General features: G+C 40.8%; 1 non-coding gene across 1 annotated transcript; it reads left to right on the top strand.

Annotated features, from left to right (window-relative positions):
• Positions 1-15,652: 15,652 nt before the first annotated feature.
• On the top strand, positions 15,653-15,815 carry LOC126485526 (U1 spliceosomal RNA). The gene has a single exon (XR_007587999.1). It is a non-coding gene; the product is annotated as a U1 spliceosomal RNA (small nuclear RNA).
• Positions 15,816-22,405: the final 6,590 nt, after the last annotated feature.

The raw sequence follows: 22,405 nt of genomic DNA on the forward strand, positions 1-22,405 counted from the left end.
GTAAGAAACATATCTAGCGCAATTGCCTTCTGGCGGTATACTTTTCTCATCATAGGAATGAACCTGATGTAAAAAAACACAAACGCGATTGTTGGTCAGTAACCGTAGCACGCATGCATTGGTGTTGTTACGCTCTTGGATGTTAAGCCCTATTTATGTATCAGATATCTTACTGTGCTACGGTAAATGAAACTTTAAGACATTCTAACGTATTAACAGCCATCAACGCTTTTCTTAATCTTATTTTAGTTATGTAGATTTTATTTCAAAAATCTAAGCTGAGATTGTCGCGCTGTTAATACGTACTATGAAAATGGCTGACGCTGCTTCCTTCTCCGTAGCGGAACGCGCGTGAAACATCGTCAAAAAGCATCGAGAAATAGATAGTTCTCAATGTTTTTCAGAAGCTTCCAGAAAAAAATCGGCTTCGAAGTTTTCCTTATTGAAGTTAAGACTTTTTGTGAACGAGATGCGTAGCCAAATCAGCCGTGCGTAAACATCATTTTTATGAAAAATGAACATCATCTTATTTCTAATTACCTCCAGTTTCCATTGCAAATTTATATTCTTAATTATTGACAGCTCATACAGGATAGTAGTAAGGTTTTCTAAATTAAGAAAACTTAACAAATCAAAGTTTTCGAACAAAAATGAAAAATCAAATACAGTTTATCTGGATTGTTCCCATTGTTCTTTAGCACAGATGTGGTCTCTCACCAACTAGAAAGTGTTGTAGAAACATGGAAAACATAATTTTTACGGCATGGAGCACACAGCACAAATGCTGCATTCTTACAGCTGTTGGAACATGAACACAACAGCACTCATCCAGAGCCAAGTTACAGGATTTGTTATGAGAAATAACAAGACATTTAAGGTGCCAGACGTGCTGGAACTAATGCACGAAGCTTTGTAAGACGTCACTGCCGAAGACTGGCGTGATTTTTTTTTCTTTATTGTGATTTAAAAACCTGTGGAACAGGTAGGCTGGCAGCAGCACAATACGCCACTCTTCAGCCGAAGAGAGTACAATGATATAAACAGAGAAGATACATCACTTGGAAAAACGGCAGAAAAAAAACAGTAGACACATGAACATAAAAAAAACATGAAGCCGTTCACACTCGATGACAATCCACACTACGAACTGTTGACACGACGCACAAACACTGAAGAAGACGATGGCACTGGTGAATGATGGAGTGTGATGGTGAACACTGAACACTAAACATGACGGCACACACGAAACACTGATGGCGGTGATCTCCGGCGCGCGAATGTCCACTTAGCGTGTGCGAGTCCGGGGACCTGCCAAGAGGGGGAACAGGGGTGAGGTGGGGGAGAGGGGAGAAAAAGGATGCCAATGGCTGAGGAGATGGGGGCAGGAGGAGAGGGACAGGGGAGGGGAAGCCCGGGGGAGGAGGGGGGAGAAATGGAGGAGGGAGGGAAAAGGGAGAGAAGGGAGGGAGGGTGCCCAGAGGAGCAAGGACAGGAGGAAGGCGGGAGGATCAAAGTGACTGGCGTAATATAGAAAGGCAATTTATAAAAGAAAATGTGGTGCTGGGATGGTTACGTGGACTCTTTTGTTGATTGACTCGTCATCAACTAGCAGATGACAGTTCCAGTAATGGAATGTACCCGTTGGTTATAATTAAACTTTCCCTGTTTAACACATTATAACAGGGAAACAATTGTCGTACGAGAAACAACCTTGGCAGCTTCAGTGTCCAGAGTGCGGACGGTTTGATTTCCATGCGTCACAGCGCCACCGTCCAGTTCCAACTATGGCCACCAGGTGCCACGATCAGTCATCATGATTTATAGTCTCACACACCTGACCAGTCGCAGCGCACCTGTTGACGTATCAACATTGTTATGACTTAGCAAGACAGCCAAGTCACAACGAGAGGAAGCCGAAAGGCACGCGTTAAGCTCACGCAGATTGGCGTGAGGTCTGGAACAGTTAAAAAGGAAATGAGAACTTAGAAAATGGGCGCAGTTGCTGTAATACTTAACTTTAATCCACAATTGTAGAACATCTCTCTTGACGATACATGCTTCATATAATTAATATCAATTGAATACGGCGCCTTGCTAGGTCGTAGCAAATGTAGCTGAAGGCTATGCGAACTATCGTCTCGGCAAATGAGAGAGTCTTCGTCAGCGTAGCATCGCTAGCCAAATCGTCTGTACAACTGGGGCGAGTGCCAGGACGTCTCTCTATACCTGCCGTGTGGTGGCGCTCGGTCTGCAATTACTGACAGTGGCGACACGCGGATCCGTCGTATACTAATGGACCGCGCCCGATTTAAAGGCTACCACCTAGCAAGTGTGGAGTCTGGCGGTGACACCACAAACATGACTTGGACAAAAGGAGCAGGGCATTATCGGTCAAAACAACAGCAATGCTGCAGCTGCACTTCGAGAATGTCGCCGTCTGAAAGGATTACGGATTTCTCTGCCTGCTGTGCGGAGCGTGATGAAGTAGTTCGAATTAACTGGAGAACTGGGCGTCGCTCCGGGAACAGGCCGACGCCGGTTGCACCACAGGTGTTGCTGTTGCTATGGCAAACAACGCTGCGCGCAATTCCCGATAGTCGGGCAGTGCGCGTGCTGTGTCACGACAGTTGAACATCCCGTGGTCTACTGTACGGAAGGTGCTTCGAATCATTCTCAAATGGTATCCGTAAATGGTGTCGACTTCGCTCTCTGCTTTCTCGCAAGGACTGAAGTTGACGAGGTCTGGCCCTGAACCATCCTATGGTCAGACGAAGCTCATTTTTCTCTGACGGGCGAAGTAAAGACACAGAATTGCCGAGTGTGGGGGTCTGCACCTCCAGTCACTGTGCTTGAGGTTCCTCTGTATGGTGAACGTGTCCCCGTATGATGTGGCTTCACGGCTAAGTTCGTCATTGGCTGATTCCTTTTTGAACAGGTTGGCGCTCCAGGACCAAAGACGTGCAGTGAGACTGGCCAGCGTTCATCAGCACGATATACTCGTACAGGAGAGCGCTGGCACGATCACCTGATCTCACTCCCTGTAATTTCTGGTTGTTGGGCTGTCTGCAGGATAGGGTTTACCAGGGGAACAGTCACACATGGGCTGATCTGAAGAGCTACATCATGAGCAATTTTTGAACTCACAAAAAGACGCTCTCGATAAGCTTCATCGATCAGCATCTACACAAATTAAAAATAAAACTGAAGTATGCTTAAATGGCGATGGCATTTACATAAAAATGAAAATGTGGTAATGGAATGCTAAACTCCTGCTATCTCACATTCAAGTAAGTGGTACTTCTAGCAATCGTGAAAAAAATCACAAATCTGGACCCAGGCATATGGCCTAATACGTTACCATCCTCCATGATAGGCCCTACTAAAATTGAAAATTCTGATTACCCTTTCAGTGACACGAGAAGAACATTTTCAGCTCAGTTTTAGAGCAGAACTTTACTCAATGGAGAACAAAGCGATCTAAAATGGCTCTTGTATTCGACATCTACCGACAAAGGTTTTTTTTCTGTTTTGTTAACTTTGTAGATCTCTTTCAAACAAGCTGTCAAATGATGGACAATTTAATTTGGTTCACTTAGGAAATCAGCTTCAAGAACGTGAACAATGATTTAATTACATACACTACTGGCCATTAAAATTGCTACACCAAGAAGAAATGCAAATGATAAACGGGTATTCATTGGACAAATATATTATACTAGAACTGACATGTGAGTACATTTTCCCGGGTTCGATTCCCGGTGGGGTCAGGGATTTTCTCTGCCGCGTGATGACTGGGTGTTGTGTGGTGTCCTTAGGTTAGTTAGGTTTAAGTAGTTCTAAGTTCTAGGGGACTGATGACCATAGCTGTTAAGTCCCACAGTGCTCAGAGCCATTTGAACCTTTTTTTTTTTGTGATTACATTTTCACGCAATTTGGGTGCATAGATCCTGAGAAATCAGTACCCATAACAACCACCTCTGGCCGTAATAACGGCCTTCATACACCTGGGCAATGAGTCAAACAGATCTTGGATGGCGTGTACAGGTATAGCTGCCCATGCAGCTTCAACACGATACCACACTTCATCAAGAGTAGTGACTGGCGTATTGTGACGGGCCAGTTGCTCGGCCACCATTGACCAGACGTTTTCAATTGGTGAGAGATCTGGAGCATGTGCTGGCCAGGGCAGCAGTCGAACATTTTCTGTATCCAGAAAGGCCCGTACAGGACCTGCAACATGCGGTCGTGCATTATCCTATTGAAATGTAGGGTTTCGCAAGGATCGAATGAAGGGTAGAGCCACGGGTCGTAACACATCTGAAATGTAACGTCCACTGTTCAAAGTACCGTCAATGCGAACAAGAGGTGACCGAGACGTGTAAACACTAGCACCCCATACCATCACACTTGGTGGTACGCCAGTATGGCGATGACGAATACACGCTTCCAATGTGTGTTCGCCGCGATGTCGCCAAACACGGATGCGACCATCGTGATGCTGTAAACAGAACCTGGATTCATCCGAAAAAATGACGTTTTGCCATTCGTGCACCCAGGTTCATCGTTTTTAATAAAATTAAATAAAAAAAATAAATAGTTAATGAAATGATTTTGTTTTCAAATGTTACCTTTTTTAAATTGTTTTTGTTATTTTTTATTTGCTCTTTCTTTCAGTCAGTACGAACTTTGTTGTAGAACCTCTTATTTTCGTGTGGTAATAAAAATCCATTTAGACAGCATTAAGTACATTTAAAATTACGTGAACTTAGTCAACCCTCTCATACTGATAAATTCATATTAACTGATTAAGAATATTTAGTTGAGAATTATATCTTTTACATAATTCGGCCTTGGCACACATTTTCTAAATGCAGTGGGCTTTTTTTTTAAATATTTATTTACTGAATGTTTTCCCGGCGTTAGCTATGGAACACAAGACTGTCTCTATTAGCAGAAAATGGTTAAATATTGCCAAGCCGACGTTTAATTATCATTGATAAAACACACTTCACTATACATTTAAGTTATTTGAAAGAACTAACAAATTGTTAAATTTCAACGTTAACTATCCGCCTATGAATGCACAAATGTGAAACTAGTAATAAATTCCGTCAGTCTCAGGATCGCTGTAAAAGAAAAACATTTTCTTAATTCACTGCTAATTTTTATCTGCTCCCGATTTACGGATTTGGTTAATTCTTCTTAGCGGAACAATTGTTTAAATGTGCCGCCGCTGCAAATCGTTCGGTCGCGGCACAGCCCAGCAACAGCGATAATTGCTAAAAATGCTGAAAATTCTTTAAAGAAATATTATAGATGACATGGGCAAGCTAATTTACATTAGTAATACACACTTTTGATAAATTATAATGTATTTAGATCACAACAATAATTCAACTTACATTAGTTTGTAATTTCTCCTCTAATGGCGGCTAAATCTAGATACAGACAAATGAAATCTACCCATTCATAAAATGCTACGTCACAGGTTCCTCTCTCTCTCAGCTCTCGAGGAAGAAGACAAAGAATGCACACTATGTATTCCTATTTATATCACTATCAACCGTTAATGTCTCTTTGCAATCTGCGGCTGTATTTTACATTTTTGTTATCGCAGATATTGACACATTTCGTAATTACATTATGAGTATAGAAATATGACAATCATAAATACATCGAGAATATTACTACAGAAAATATTACAATAATAACGAATGTCCGTTACACAAAATTAAATAATATTTTTTGTTAAATAATTACAGTATATACAAATTGCTTCAAAGCGGCGTATATAGTACAATTAAATTTTAGTTTATTAATAGTGTGTGTGTTGCCAGGGAACGTTACACGTTGAGTACACCATCGCAGGCGCTCCTGTCTGTGATGCAGCGACAAGGGTAACCGCAGCCACGGTCTCCGAGCTGATAGTCCATGCTGCTGCAAACGTCGTCGAACTGTTCATGCAGATGGTTGTTGTCTTGCGGCCGTGCGGTTAAAGGCGCTTCAGTCTGGAACCGCGTGACCGCTACGGTCGCAGGTTCGAATCCTGCCTCGGGCATGGATGTGTGTGATGTCCTTAGGTTAGTTAGGTTTAATTAGTTTTAAGTTCTAGGCGACTGATGACCTCAGATGTTAAGTCGCATAGTGCTCAGAGCCATTTGTTGTCTTGCAAACGTCCCCCCATCCGTTGACTCAGGGATCGAGACGTGGCTGCACGATCCGTTACACCCATGCGGATAAGATGCCTATCATCTCGACTGCTAGCAATACGAGGCCGCTGGGATTCAGCACGGCGTTCCGTATTACCCTCCTGAACCCACCGAGTCTATATTCTGCTAACAGTCATTGGATCTCAACCAATGCGAGCAGCAATGTCGCGATACGATAAACCGCAATCGCAATAGGTTACAATCCGACCTTTATCAAAGTCGGAAACGTGATGGTACGCATGTCTCCTCCTTACACGAGGCATCACAACAACGTTTCACCAGGCAAGGGCGGTCAACTGCTGTTTGTGTATGAGAAATCGGTTGGAAACTTTCCTCATGTCAGCACGTTGTTGGTGTCGCCACCGGCACGAACCTTGTGCGAATGCTCTGGAAAGCTAATCATTTGCATATCACAGCATCTTCTTCCTGTCGGTTAAATTTCGCGTCTGTAGCACGTCATCTTCGTGGTGTAGCAATTTTAATGGCCAGTAGTGTAGATTGTACAAAAAATGAATAGACTGCGAGATAAGGTTGAAACAAAAAAAATGGTATTGATCGAATTGATCTCGAACAACTGGCAGATGGGAAGGAACATTGGGGTCAGGTTCTAAAGAGAATTACACTCCCCGTCAGGTACCTCGCTCAGCATAATACGGCTGGCTCAAAAAGCGACAAGCACTATCCAAATAATATTGGTGATTTTCGTTGTTTGATTGAAATGATAGCAGAATTTGACCCTGTCTTGCAGGAATATTGATGGAGGATAAAAACTCAAGAAATCATTACTATTGTCTTGGAAAAAATATTGAGAACGAAATTATAAATATGCTTGCCTACAAAGACAAAAACAGCATTGTTAATTTTGCAAAAGAAAGTAAATAATTCTCAGTCGTACTTGAGTGTACTCCTGATACGAGCCATAATGAAAACGTGACATTGACTGTTAGGTTTGTGAATGTATCAGAAGGCGCAGTGATCATAGAAGAACACTTTCTCAACTTTCTGGACGTCACTTCAACAATAAAAATGGTTCAAATGGCTCTGAGCACTATGCGACTTAACTGCTGAGGTCATCAGTCGCCTAGAACTTAGAACTAATTAAACCTAACTAACCTAAGGACATCACACACATCCATGCCTGAGGCAGGATTCGAACCTGCGACCGTAGCGGTCACTTCAACAATAGCAGAAACTTTGATTGAAATCCTTTTGTCGAAACTAAATCAACTAGGTCTCGATATTCATGATTTCAGAGACCAAAGTTATGATAATGGCGCAAATATGGAAGGTCATCGAAGTGGTGCTCAGTGCCGAATCCTAAAATGTAATCGAAGACTATTATGCTATGCGCTAACCACCGTGTTAATCTTGTGTTATCGGATGCGGCAAAATCTACAGCAAAAGCAGTCAGATTTTTGGTGTAAGTCATAGAATATACATTGCTTTTGGTGAATCCAGTCAGAAATCGGAAATTTTATTGAACAGGGTACCAATTTTAACAGTGAAGGAGCTTTCAAATACTCAATGGAAATGTACGGTGGAGAGTGTCAAAGCTACAAGATACCAGGCAAGAGAAGTAACAAGTGCCCTTCTTGAGGTGAGCTAATCGGAAACAAAGAGCGAAGCACACTCGCTTGCTGTGAACGAATGAGGAAACTTAAGAGCCCATTGTAGGTGTTATCATATGGTGCAATCTTCTCCTTGCCTTAACGCAGTAAAGCACTCCAAGCAGAAAACATGGACGTGAAAGTAACAAGTAAATCCTTCGGAAGTTTAGTGACTTTTGGGAATCTCCGTGCAGAAGGTACTGATTAACGCGCAGATAACTGCGAGAGAGTTTACAGATTGAGCTAAAATTTCAAGCAAAGAGAATTGGCGAGAAGACGAAGCAATCTGATTACGAAAGTGACGACATGGTTTGCAGGGCACAACATATGAAACAGAAATACATTATTGATTTTTTCTACCATTTCGTTGACGCAGTATTAAAAAGTTTGAAAGAAAGGTTTGCGTAATTTGCTAAGTATTCCGAAAATTCGGATTTCTGTTTTCTGCAGGGTATTTAAGGTACATACTGGACGAAGAACTGAAAATGCTATGTAAAAAATCCGAGAAAGAGCTAAGTATAAACATAAATAGTGAATGTTCAAAAGACATGGTTGTATCAGAATTTTTGACAGAGAAATTGAAGTATTCAGAGAAAGGGCGCGCAAGCATATGAAAACTGCAGTGTTAATATTTAAATGAAATTGGAAACCTTTTTCCCAACATTTATATTGCCTGCAGAATTTTGTTGCCTACAATGTTTACTGAAATACTCCCTTTCATATTCTAAAGGTGGCAGGGGTAAAATACAGGGAGCAAAAGGCCATTTACAATTAGTACAGTAACCAGATGGCAGTTATAAGAGTCGAGGGGTACGAAAGAGAAGCAGTGGATGAGAAAGGAGTGAGACAGGGTTGCAGCCTATCCCCGATGTTATTCAAACCGTATATTGAGCAAGGAAACAAAAGAAAAATTTGGAGTGGGAATTTTCCTTTTGTTTCCTTTACTGCTTGCTCAATATACAGATTGAATAACATCGGGGACAGGCTACAACCCTGTCTCACTCCCTTCCCAACCGCTGCTTCCCTTTCATGCCCCTCGACTCTTATAACTGCCATCTGATTTCTGTACAAATTATAAATAGCCTTTCGCTCCCTGTATTTTACCCCAGCCATCTTTAGAATTTGAAAGAGAGTATTCCAGTCATCATTGTCGAAAGCTCTCTCTAAGTCTACAAATGCTAGAAACGTAGGTTTGTCTTTCCTTAATCTATTTTCTAAGATAAGTCGTAGGGTCAGAATTGCCTCACGTGTTCCAACATTTGTGCGGAATCCAAACTGATCTTCCCCGAGGTCGGCTTCTACCAGTTTTTCCATTCGTCTGTAAAGAATTCGCGTTAGTATTTTGCAGCTGTGACTTATTAAACTGATTGTTCGGTAATTCTCACATCTGTCAACACCTGCTTTCTTTGGGATTTGAATTATTATATTCTTCTTGAAGTCTGAGGGTATTTCGCCTGTCTCATACATCTTGCTCACCAGATGGTCCCGAGTTCGAGTCTCGGTCGGGCACACAGTTTTAATCTGCCAGGAAGTTTCATATCAGCGCACACTTCGCTGCAGAGTGAAATTCTCATTCTGGAAACGTTTGAAGTTGATCAAGAATTATTTCAGGAGCAACATCTCGCAGAACGTCCGCCTGCTCTTGCCATGTTGACAGTGAAATGGGACGTAGTTTAGAACTGAGTTCTCACGATATTGTTGATGAATTTGTTCGTCAGAAAGCAAGAAAAAGGTGTTCTGTATAAAGCGTGAAAAGCAGAAAACCCTTAATGTCCACAACTTACAAATCATTTATTTCATGTGACTCTAGAGCATAGTGAAGTGATGAATACGTTTGAGAGTGTATCCTAAGCAATATCTGTAAACCATATTTGAGTTCGAATTCGAAGGATTAGTAAAATTTTATTAACTAGCATACCTATTAAGATTCATTCTTCCGTGAATTATTTTATTATCACATGGCCTGCTGCAGTAATTGTCTTCTGATTTATTAGTAGTAAGTCAGCGACAAAACTTAGCTGTTTTAAACGTGGCACAAGTGTATCATCTGTACTGGTGTACGGGCCGGGAGGGGGGAGAGGATACTTAGATGAAGAGCGCCTCGGAGGAATTTTGCACAGTGCCCCGCGCAACGTCTGTGAAGCTGCGGCATTTCACCGCGTTGCAGCTGCAACATGGCCCACACGCATCAATTGGGGAGTTCAAACGGGCGATGCAGTGGGTGTGCAAAGGACCAGCTGACGGCAGTCGACTCTGGGAACGCGGTGGCCAGCTGACGGACACCGAACAGTGTTGTGTTCTCCGTTCTGTGTCCGTCACTACGAAGTGTGTTTCACAATGAGTCCTCTGGACATAGAGAAAATCGACACAGAGATTCTAATAACGGAGGTGGACAAGAGGCCTGGTGTTCGGGACGAAAGAACCGAGAAACAGAAGTATAGAAACAAGAAAGACACAGTATGACATGACATTTTCTGTGAATTATTTCCTGATTTCGCAGTGAATTCACGTAGAGAGAGAAAATTTGTCGGTAACTTTTTTCACTTCTTCATTATTTTAATAATACTTTGGTACGGAGGACCAGTCGGAATTGCAACGCAATTGGCGGTTTACTTCTCCGGAACTCGTTAAGAATTTTTATTCAGAGACTCGTCAACAGTCACAAGTTTTGAGAGACCCTACATTTCTCGTATTGTAGGCATGTTGATTTGCTTCTTCCGACAGAACCTAGCGAAAAGCCTATTTCAGTTGCAGTTATTATGGAATCCAGTAACGAGTTTATTTTTTACGAAGACTTGCAAGGACAAGGCAGATCAAATAATTCCCAAAATTCGCCATAGCATGTATGGTTTGTAAAGTATTCCCGGTCTAAATAATAGAAGGTTAGATAGCGGGAAACATGTCTGCTTCACCCATTGTTGGTATAAATATGAGCGTGCAGTTTGTTAATTATTTTGTTGTGAAGTTGCACAACACCTGCAATGGATGACCGATTAGAATGATACATCGATGGCAGCATGCAATAAGTGTGAGATGGTCAACAGTATCAGATTAATTTTTTATGTTTGAAATGAATTACAAGTATGCCTACCGAAAGTAACAATCAGTATACAACAATCAAATTACCGAAATGGTACCTATGAAGGGAAATGCGTATGACAGCTCATATTCTGCCTTATATGTACCTTCAATTCTGTTGTCCTGTCAAGCCATTTTACTTGCCTCTCTTACAAAATAATTTGATATTACTTATCTGTTTCTTATTGCTGAAATATTGCTTCCTTCACCCAAGTTTGTGACACACTCAAATCTTCTCACAACAATTGTGTCTACAATTTTGTGATTATCTCTCTTTCTCTGATTCATAATTATGCAGAAGACAACTTGCTTTCGTTATATCAGTAGCAAACCCAAATGTCACATTCGTTGATCGCTTGTTCACGTGTCATTTGTACGACAATGCGCCAAAGGAGTATACAACGTACCTAAGAGCTCACAACAAACGATAGTTTGGAAATTCTTTCCTTACCCAACATTTTATTCCCATGTGGTCGTAGTACCTGTTCTCAGAGTGCAAATGCTTCGTTACCTACAAAGGCGCAACTATCTCACTGGCATTTGACAAGCCAGATGGCTCTGGTATATAAAACGTATTTTCGTTCATTTCCACAGTGTTGATTTTTTAACAATTGTGCTGTCTGAAACTTTTCCACTCCTCATCTGTGACTAAGGCAGACGCCTCACAGGTAAAATCGCGCAGCACACTGTTCTCCCTAATCACTGCTGTTGACTTGCTAGATTTGTGTAAGTAGCGCAGCTCAACTATGTGACAACCAGGAGTCAACTACATAAAACAACTTACGGTCAATATCTAGTCATTAATTAATGAATTTAAGTTGATGTTAATCTACCATTTTTCTATTGTACACCAGAAGGCTCAATGAAAGTAGCGCAATTAGGAACTGTAACCGGATATACACAAAGAAAGTGGAGACGTCTGGTTCAGAATCAGTAAAAAGTTTGAAACACATTTACGCTGACCAAGTGGTGTTTTTGGCATCTGTTTAGAAACAAGTGATTCAGTTTCGAGTCTATGCGAAGACGGAATATGGCTCTTGGGATATCCCCTGGAATTAGCCGAAGACAACGCCGGTAATCCAGCAACACACGAGCAGATTTCAATAGCGTCATTAGTTCCACAAAACAAAATAACAGTGATAAATGTGAAACCCGATATTGGAGCTAAATCATGCCAATTTCTGGATAGTTCTCCAACTTTTTCTCCGTCCCCTGAGCTCGAAGACGTTTTTCAATTCCTTGTTGCCTACTATGCGTAAATTTGGTCCGTGTGCAAATGATACGAACCGTTGCGTAATGTTTGTTAACGATAGCTACCCTCTACACTCCTTGCTATTAATAAAGTATTATCTACTGCATGCGCCCCACGCTTTTCATTTTACGGACGTTGCCTTAGCTACTAAAAATTGACGTCAACTGAAATGACTTGCAATACGGCGGCCGAACCCCGAAGGTGATATCCCGTCTAATAAATGCCATACGATCATTTCATTTTATTCACAAGCACAAATTTTCAGGACTCAGTATATGGGGTTAGGAATCTGTATGGACCTAGGAGAAAATAAAAAAAAAAAAATGGTTCAAATGGCTCTGAGCACTATGGGACTCAACTGCTGTGGTCATAAGTCCCCTAGAACTTAGGACTACTTAAACCTAACTAGCCTAAGGACATCACACACATCCATGCCCGAGGCAGGATTCGAACCTGCGACCGTAGCGGTCGTGCGGTTCCAGACTGTAGCGCCTTTAACCGCTCGGCCACTCCGGCCGGCTAGGAGAAAATATTTTATACTTTTCAGTCCATTATAAAAAGGTATTATATTAAAAAGTTTTTATTTAAATAATTAATTTCTGATTTTTAGTCTTGTGTGTAAAATTTTTCAGTCGATTTCAAACATTTTGATGAGATTACAACAGACGTGTTGTAAATTTCAGGTTGATTTCAGTTTCTCTTCACCTGAATTCAACCAATATGTTGCCTCCTTTTACGTATGTCTCGCGAAAGAACTGTGAAGCTAAAAATGAGAGAGAATCGCTAACCTTAAAGGGAAACATTCGCGACAGGCACAGTGGTATAGAAAGCACTGTTCACCACATACCAGACACTTAATCGAGTTAATATGAGTTGTCATCCACTTATAAGCTATGTTGAATGACTCAAGTTTCTAGCTCCATGAGACGTTGGTTTAAAATCAACTGCAAAATTTGTGTTGAACAAGAAAGCGACCTAATAAAATCGTGATAAAGGGGCATTGTGTGGACGCAGGTTCATAGGAGGGAGATTCTGTTGCGTAACTCATTGTGCGTGCTATGGTTGTATACCCTGTTCCCTAGACAATTGCTAACGGCAGAACGCGGAGCTGAACTGGACAGACGCACATACGGGACCGAAGGCATCCGACAACACTCGACAGTACACGATTGACGCACGTGGCTCGGCATTGTACAGTAACCTTATAGGTGTGGTGCGTAGTTAATGCCGCGTATTGTTAGTGTTTGCTGAAATGGATAGTCATCGCGCAAGAGTATGCTCACAAGGAAAAGTGTTGATAAATAACGTAGTTTAGTTCTGTCGGGAAGCAGCAGCCGCAGAAGGGAGAGTGTAAGGAGAGTGTGCAATGTGAACGTCAGACGGAGTGGTCAGAAAATTGTGACACCAATAAAGAAAAGACTGAGGAAGAAAACAAAGTGTTTCAACGACTTTGATATGTGTTTTTAGTGAAAAGAAAGTTCTTATAATACTACGACGTTAGAAAAAACCACCCGTCGAAAATTTTACGTTTAGGTGAATGATGATTAATTTTACAGGGAAACGAATAACTTAAGGAAAATTTTGAAAGATTTGGGGTTTCGTTTTTCAAACAAATGTAGAAACAGAAAAAGATAATTATTAGGTTGAAAGGGTAACACATCTTCTCGTAAAGCAGATATACAAAAATTGACCGACTCGGCATAAAATTCCGTTTGGTGCGGATTTAACACGATACGAACTTTAGGAAATGGTGAAATGTTACAAGCCCGAGGCAGAATATGTAGTAGATGCAGTACTGAAAGGATCGGATATAAGTTTAACGCCTTCCACCAAACAATCAAACTTATCTGGAATTTAATGAAACAGAAAATGTCATCGAACAATGTCAGCAGCGTTATTCCCAACTGAAACATATGACTACGGCTGCAATACCGAGCATTACGAAAAACGACGAATACCGGCATAGATACGCACTGATGGACGAAGCTACTAAGAGCGTGATTTTCGACTAGAATCAGACATTGCCGGCGAAGTTTCGTCGCGTGGCTCTGAGAGCGTATCAACGAGGCTGATTCAGACTCGACAGACAGCTGCTCCGGACATCGGCAACAGCTCTACTGAGTCGGTAAAGGCGGCAGAATTGTTTGGAGCAGAGCTAGATGTTCAGCCGTCGAATATAGATTAAAGGTAATGTGCACGTTCACTATGCAGCTTCTCGCCACATAACGTATTAACTGTTTGATTATAAAAGAAATTTTATTTTCCCACACGTGTCTGCAAAAGGACGTGTGTGTTAATAGCAAATACAATTTATGTTTCTTCGCCTATCTCAGATACTAGATCGTACATACAATAATTCAAATTTATTTTCATTTTTAAGCTTTCCTGTAGAAAATTGTATTAATAGCTAATGTAGTTTTATCTGCTACACGCCCAGCTCAAGGTATTGGATCGTAAAACAACAGTTTTATTTAAATTTCGTACGCTTCTATGTAGGAGAATGTGTTAAATAACAAATGCATACACGTTCGCTTTAATTATTAGATCGTAACACAAGTTTTTTGCTGGTTTCCTACGCTTTCTTGTAGAAGCATATATTAAGAGCAAATATACGATTATATCCTACACGCACTTGCATTTATGTGTCTTCTGCCTGTCTTGCAGCAAGTTCGTCCTGTATGTGGTCTCATCTTCATTTTACATCATTCCGTAAGATCCTCTGCAGCTATCCAGTGAAAGCATTTGTGAAAGTTAATGGAATGAGTGCAGTTTTTATCTTTAACAACGGAACACCTGATGTGTTAATGTATTTAATTTGAACTTTGTACGAAAAACTTCGTAACTATAACGTAGCTGTATTGTTCGACCGTAAAACAACAGTTTCTTTTTCCTATTGTTCATTTCGATTGTTTTCTGCACAAGAATATGTTAACAGAATGTTCTGCTGCACGAATATCAAGTACTGTTGCGTTTTGTTTTTGATTTGTAACAACAAATAGCAGAACACGTCAACAGTTCGCAGAACTATTTGCGAAAACGGCAATTGTAAACTGAACAGGTAGAACAGTCATCTTGGAGCAGGCACAACAGATGCGCTACCTCTAGCCGCCAAAGTCGGGACCAACCTTCGACCATAGATACTATCTATGGTCGAAGGGACCAACTTATCTGCAAATTCGTTCGATGGAGGGGGCAGCAAGCGTCGCATGCGCGCTCATGCATCGATTGGAGAGCCATCTGCCGTCGCTGCAGGGAACTACTCGGCCCAATTAGACTGGACGGCTAGGGGCTGTATGAGTATCGTTTCCGTCAAATGGCGTCTTTCAGAGCTGGCAGCCCATTCCTAACAAAATGGAACTTCGTTGGCGGACAAAAAAACATTTTGCTAACGTCTTTGGCGGTGTGCCTTGCAGGAGTGGGCACGCGTAATGTGAACAGTGATTCGCGCTCGATTCGTGTGATGCTCACTGTATGTTATAAGATAGTGAGATTTTCTCGGTTATAGCATACTTACCTGGCACAGGGGATACCGTGATCATGAAGGCGGTTCCTCCAGGACGAGGCTCTTCCATTGCACTTCGGTTGGGCTGACCCCTGCGATTACCCCTAATGTGGGTAACTCGGGTGCATAATTTTTGGTAGTCGGGACTGCGTTCGCGCAGACCCGGTCATAATATTACTTAAAACATAGCTATATAGATGACATATATGAAGAAGTCCCATCACAAGGTGTTGGCCGCCCCACTATGTTGGCGGGACTAAATAATAGGAACACTGCGCATACGTAATACGCTTCGAAGGTACAGCTTCATTCTTTGACATCTGTTCTGATTACTTTACGTCGTGGTAGTAGGGACTGCGTCCGTGCAGATCTGCTAGCGTATTATATTGTCTTGAAACATGTACGGGTTTATTCCGCTAAATACACTATAGACTCGTGTTCATTTCAAGGCGAGCTTCCTCCGATCGTCCACGGGTTTGAGACGCAAACTGTTCTTCCATACACGTCGTTGAGGCGATGCTTAGGACATACCGAATTACGCGAATATAATGCGCTATCGAATGTAATGCGCACCCATATTTTAAAAATTAAATTAACAAAAAAAGGAATTTTGTCACATCACTGCTAGGGTATTTTTGTATAGTTGAAATTTATTTTGCAATGCTAACTTTACTTCAAATAATAGTGAATGTATACATGAACTACAAAAAACAACAATAATTTGTTTTTAAGTTGCCCATTACGGTAATAAGTGACATTTTTATTATTAAAAAAGAACGCCTAACTTCGTTACCTACATGACATACAAAGCAACATACTGTAAATTACAGGCTTTACTCATCATTATTCACTAACCTCGGTGTCGTTCCAGAGCCCATCATCTTCACTGACATCCAGAGTATTTGAAATACAGCAATTATTGACTGATTTTATTAAGATCATTGGTGCTGCAGTGCATTTCCAGGCAGCCGAAACCCAGTGTGCAATAATTTAAGGGGGCTGCACGTTTAATTTTTTCTGTCGGAGTCAGTTCTCAGAGAATGTCAACGCAGTGGCTGGAGACGGCGGTCATTGAGTGATTGTGTGAATGTGTGTGTGCTCTCGTTTTCTGACAAAGGCTGTGGCCGAATATTTAGTTGTGAGCGTGTGACTACTTTACTATGTGCTCAGCTATCATCCTTATGGTGAGATACTACATGTCCTCATTATTTTTGATTCTCAGAGTATTTGCACAAGTTATCTTGGATTGATCACCGCAGTCTCATTTCATCAACACGCTGTCTGTGACTTGTGAATATAGCTGGCCACCTAGCCACACCAGTGGATATCCACGACAGACCAAAACCGCAAGCGATTTCTGCGGGTATCTCTAACAGATCAGGTCGCCAATCTGAAGCCCGTCATTTCTCACTGATGTGTAGGCCCTGCTTCTTGGATCTAGTCTCACCAATCTGCTGTGGGGTGGGTCTGTTTGTATGTGCCATAATTCGGAGGATTTTCACGATTTACCCGTAGAACCAGGACTGTGGTGCTCCTCGGCAGGCCAGAGGCCACGGGGGATGGATTTCAGAAATTGCGACTGTCTCCCTGCAAGTACATAGTACAATGCAACATTTTATAGACATTTTATTTATTCTAGTACATTTTGGCACTTCAGAAGTAGTTTATATTTCAGAAAGTATGGACGATAACAAGAAGAAAGTTGTAGCAGTTGCTGGCGGTTTGTACGCTATATACTCATGCATTTCTCGAAAGAAACATCACACAGTATCCTGTGAAATAATAGATGTAATATAGTGGATAACAACCGACAATAACGAACAGAGTAGAACCAACATATTATTGTCGGTCACCTATAGTATTGGTTTACACAACTCTTCCGCACCTTATACACTTCTTTCAAGAGGCATACTTTCATCTGAGGTTATTTCTGAAATCAGCAAAGGTATTTTAAATGTGTCTTGCGACTCCAAGAGAATGTGTATTTTTATCACTTAAGTGTGTGTATCAGTTGACTGAAATAAAATAACAGTGGTCTTAATGAAACACTTACACCATTTGGCTTGCTTTCTCCTTCTAAAAACAGTTTGTTATAAAAGATGTTGATGTTAGTACTTACGATTTTTGCTGACACCAGGAAACGCTTCTGCTTGCAAGTTATTTTTTAGATATTTCGCAATCTGGCATTGCTATTTCTTGTACCATAGCTGCAAAGACCGATTTAAAATACCTTCAATATGGTCACACAAATGAATTTTTTTCTGAAACTTCCTTTCAAATTTTGTAGCTTAGTTTTTATAACAACACTGAGGTCCATAGTTAGAATACTGTCTAGCAGTTTCTCAATCATCTCTTTGTACGTCATAATTTTTTACATGTTGTGATGTTTACCCTCGCATCATTAATGGCAATTTTGTTTGTTGACATAACCACTGAGATGAAAATACGCTTCTTCTCTCGCCTACAGCTAGTTCAAGAAGCCTTGATTGTCCCCAATTTTAAACACTTCTATAGGCAGAGCCATTTGGTTTTCATCATCACTTTTACTTAACCATTGCACAACCTGTACTTTGTATGGTTGCATGTTTAAATCATTATGTAAAATGCTGTGCACACTCTGATTAAAATTCTGTGCACACTGTGATTATACATCCCTACTATTGCTGCAGTTTGGTTCACATAATGCTTTGAACTGTTATTTTATTTTATTTTTTCACCTCCTTTATTCATTCCTGTGGGTGAAAATTTCTGGGCCTTCATGGATATTTCAGCCTAAGTGCGCTTCCTGTTCCTTCAGAGTTTTTCACCTATAACCTGACTGCATGTGCCGATGGTACAGGATCATTCCATCTAAGTTTGAAATGGTGTTCGCATCTAGCTGCAGCAACACAGTCACCATTTTTGTAAAAGGCCTTCACAGTCACACCATGTTCAGGCCTGCTCCAGTGCTCCATCTCAGCAAATCGTGTACCTACTTGAATCATGAGACAAACATTCAGTGGTTCCAATAATATCATTACACTTTTAGACTAAGCCAAACAGCCCATTTTCTTGTCACACCCTGTATTTTAACACAACAAAGTATAAGAATACTTCGTTTACCCACTTCTTTTTGTTAGCGTTTACCCGTCTAGAACAAACTCCGCTGTATACAGGAATTCGCACATTTCATTTTATTTATTGCCTTGTTGCCGCAGCCGTCAGTTACCCGAGAGAGGGAGGTTGTGTGTATCACATGTCTGTCAATTGTGTTCTTTATGTGACCACATTTTAACTTCTTGCATATCATATTTTCTGAGGTTGAAAATGGGGAACAACCCAGCATTTGCTTAAATAAACAGAGGAACTGCCTAAAAACCAACCTAGTTTGGCTAGTGCACCAGCTATGGTCCTTAAGCCACCACGCAATTTGATCCAGATCTGACTCACCTTCCTGTGTCGCAAGCTGACACACTCTACCACTACAATATGAGAGGTGACTGAAATGTTCTCAGCCCACGCACGAAATACTCGTCATAGCCGAATGTCAGTTTAGCAACTAATAGTATATTCCTTTGTCAGATTACATACTAAATTTTTCATTAATCTCTTTCTTTTGTTTCAGATATTGGCTTTAGAAGTGTCTAAGGTGTACACATTTTGGAAAATTAGTTAAGATAGCAAGTGTGCAGCCGTGCATTACCTGCTGGAATAGGCCACGAGTGCATAGAGCTTGAGAATGACATTATGGAAACACTATTGCACTTTGAAAAAGTGGGTGGCAGAATTCAAGTGGGGTAACACCTCTTTCCAAGATGCACTCCACCAGTGGAAAACCAGTGAAGGCCAGTACAAAGGAAAATGTCACTGCAATCCAGGATATCATCAAGGCAGACTGGCATGTGACAGAATGCTATATTGCTGAGAGAGTGGACATATCTAAGGAATGTGTAGGATACATCATAAGAGTTGCATTTGACACACACGAGGTCTCATGTTGATGGGTCCCAAGAATGTTGACAGCAGAAAACAAACACCAGAGACACATCATGTCTGCCGAAAACTTGAATCTTTTTGATGCAGATCCTGTCACATTTCTCAAATGTTTTGCGACATTGGATAAAGCATGGTCTCATCACTTTCAACCCAAATCCGAGGTTCAATCGAAACCGTGGAAATGCCCCTCTAAGAAGAACAAGTCAGCCACATCAGCTGGCAAAGTCATCATCTCTATTTTTTGGGATTCAGGGGTGTTATTCTGGCTGAATACCTCAAAAAATGTGTTCTTTGAATGTGAAATGTGTTGGTATGATGACAAAACACGTGCTCTTTCATCACATACACCAGTCATTGCAGTGTCTGCCATCGATTTCTATGGCTTTGAAATGCTTCAGTATCCACCTTATTTCCCCCTTCTTGACTCACTCCGACTTTCATCTGTTCCCAAAAGCACAAATAACACCTTTCTGGAACCCATTTTCGATCAGATGGTGTCATGGCTGCAGTGCAGGACTTTTTTTTCATGCAGAAAGAAACGTTCTATGAGGAGGGTACAATGGGCCTGCAGAATCAGTGGCAAAAGTGTCTAGCCCAAAGGCATGGTATGGGGCTCACAGATTTGGCTCAAACAATGTGAGCAGAATTAGGTAGATGTCCCTTTCAAGTTCCTAGAATATTTTGCCTGAGATTTAATATAAAGTATGAGGGATTTCTGAACAGCAACTGACATATCAGTGCCATGGCACAGTAGTTCAAATGTATTGACTGGTAGTTTGTCAGCTGTTTGATTCCTGCTGCATTTTATTTTATTCCTCACAATGTTGAACTATTAAATATAGAACAGTTCAGCTTATATATGTAAAATTAATATATTCAATTTAGTTATGGTTACTACAGTTGTAAGCCAAAGGACTAGAGGTAGCGGTAAGAAAAGCGAGTATACGAGGGAATTTAGCTTGCAAGTGTATGGAGTTGGATCTGTGAACGTGATGTTCACAATGCACTTTTTAATTTCACATTTGTTATTCAGGCACAGTGGTGCATGGGGTACAGTGGTTTCATTCATATAGTTAGATAAATTGAAAATCAGGTACCAGCAAGATGTCTGACATCATAATATTTCAGCCTCTCCAGGATAATATGGCTAAGGCCGGTATTACACTATCAAATTTCTTTGTCCAATATCTTTGTCAAAGATATTTGATAGTGTAATAGGGACTTTGTCAAATGTCGTCCAATATTTGATCAAATCTAGGGCCTCGCTGTAGATTTGATCAAAGAAATCGCTTGTCTTCTGTTCACTGCAATGTGACATGTTACCACATGGAGCGCTAGCATCGCTACAGCATTCTGTCGTCTGTAGTGTTTTTATAAACATTGCCGGTAAATACAATTGGTGTGTGTCAACAACTACAAAATTAATAGAGATGTATGAGGCTGATGAGGCGCTTTACAACGTCGGGCACTCTGAATACAAAAATAGATTAAGAAGATTCGAGACCTGACGTGACCTAACCTAGCCTAACCTAACCTAACCTAACCTAACCCTCTCTTGTAGCAAGGAATCGGAGTGTTACAGTGAGCCTGTCTTCTGAAGATGTAGCAATTCTTGAGTGAATATTGTGCTTTGTGATATGAGGATACACTTCACTGAGCACATACAGAAATGTATGCTCATCCATTCTCAAGTAATTAATGCACGACTTGACGTCTTCCACTGCAAGCTCAAGTAACAAGTTTTGTTGAATGCTTTTATCGTGTCGTCGTAAAACCTACGGCTTCACCCAGATTAGATTAGTTTTTCGTTCCATAGATCCGTGCTGAGGAGATCCTCGTGGATGTGGAACACGTCAATTTTTTTTAAGCTGAAATAACAATACTAATAGTATGAATAAATACATCATTTGTTTCTATTAAAAATTTCGTCAATGGAGTTGGCCACTAGTAAGTCTTTAAGGCTTCTTTTAAACTGATCTTCATTTGTAACTAAATTTTTTATGTTTGCTGGCAAATTATTGAAGATGAGTGTTCCTGAGTAGTTGACCCCTTTTTGAACTAAAGTATGTGCTTTTAAGTCTTGTGCAGATCATTTTTGTTCCTGGTATTGTATGTATGAACTGAGTTGTTTGTTGGAAAAAAGAGATATATTATTTAGGACAAATTTCATTAAGGAGTAAATATACTGAGAGGCAGTAGTTAGTATACCCAGTTCTTTGAAGAGGTTTCTGCAGGGCGTCCATGAATTTACTTCACAAATAATACGTATTACATGCTTTTGGACTCTTGAAAACTTTTGTTTGACTTTACGATTTACCCCAAAATATTATACCATACGACATTATGGAATGAAAGTAGGCAAAGTACGCAAGCTTTTTCATTTTTATGTTGCCTATGTCTGCTAACACTCGAATTGCAAATACAGATTTGTTAAGGTGCTTCTGCAGTTCTGTGGTGTGCTCCTCCCAACTGAATTTATTATCAAGTTGTAATCCCAGGAATTAAAGACTGACAAAGTTGTATGTATGGTTCCTTTTTTTCCCCCCACATCTTTTCCGCATGTGCACACAATGCAATTGCGGTAAGTGCAACTGCTGCGGTTAATAACAAGTTTTTGTCAGCCATCTTGGAACTTTGACGAAAAATTTGATGACAGTGTATACCCCTTCTAGCGCTACGTCAAAGATCTTTGTCAAATATATTTGCTGGAATATTTGATCACATCCTTGATCAAATCTTTGACAAAGAAATTTGATAGTGTAATACAGGCCTAACTGCACAA

The sequence above is a fragment of the Schistocerca serialis genome, chromosome 6, assembly GCF_023864345.2.
Source record: "Schistocerca serialis cubense isolate TAMUIC-IGC-003099 chromosome 6, iqSchSeri2.2, whole genome shotgun sequence".
Lineage (NCBI taxonomy): Eukaryota > Metazoa > Arthropoda > Insecta > Orthoptera > Acrididae > Schistocerca > Schistocerca serialis.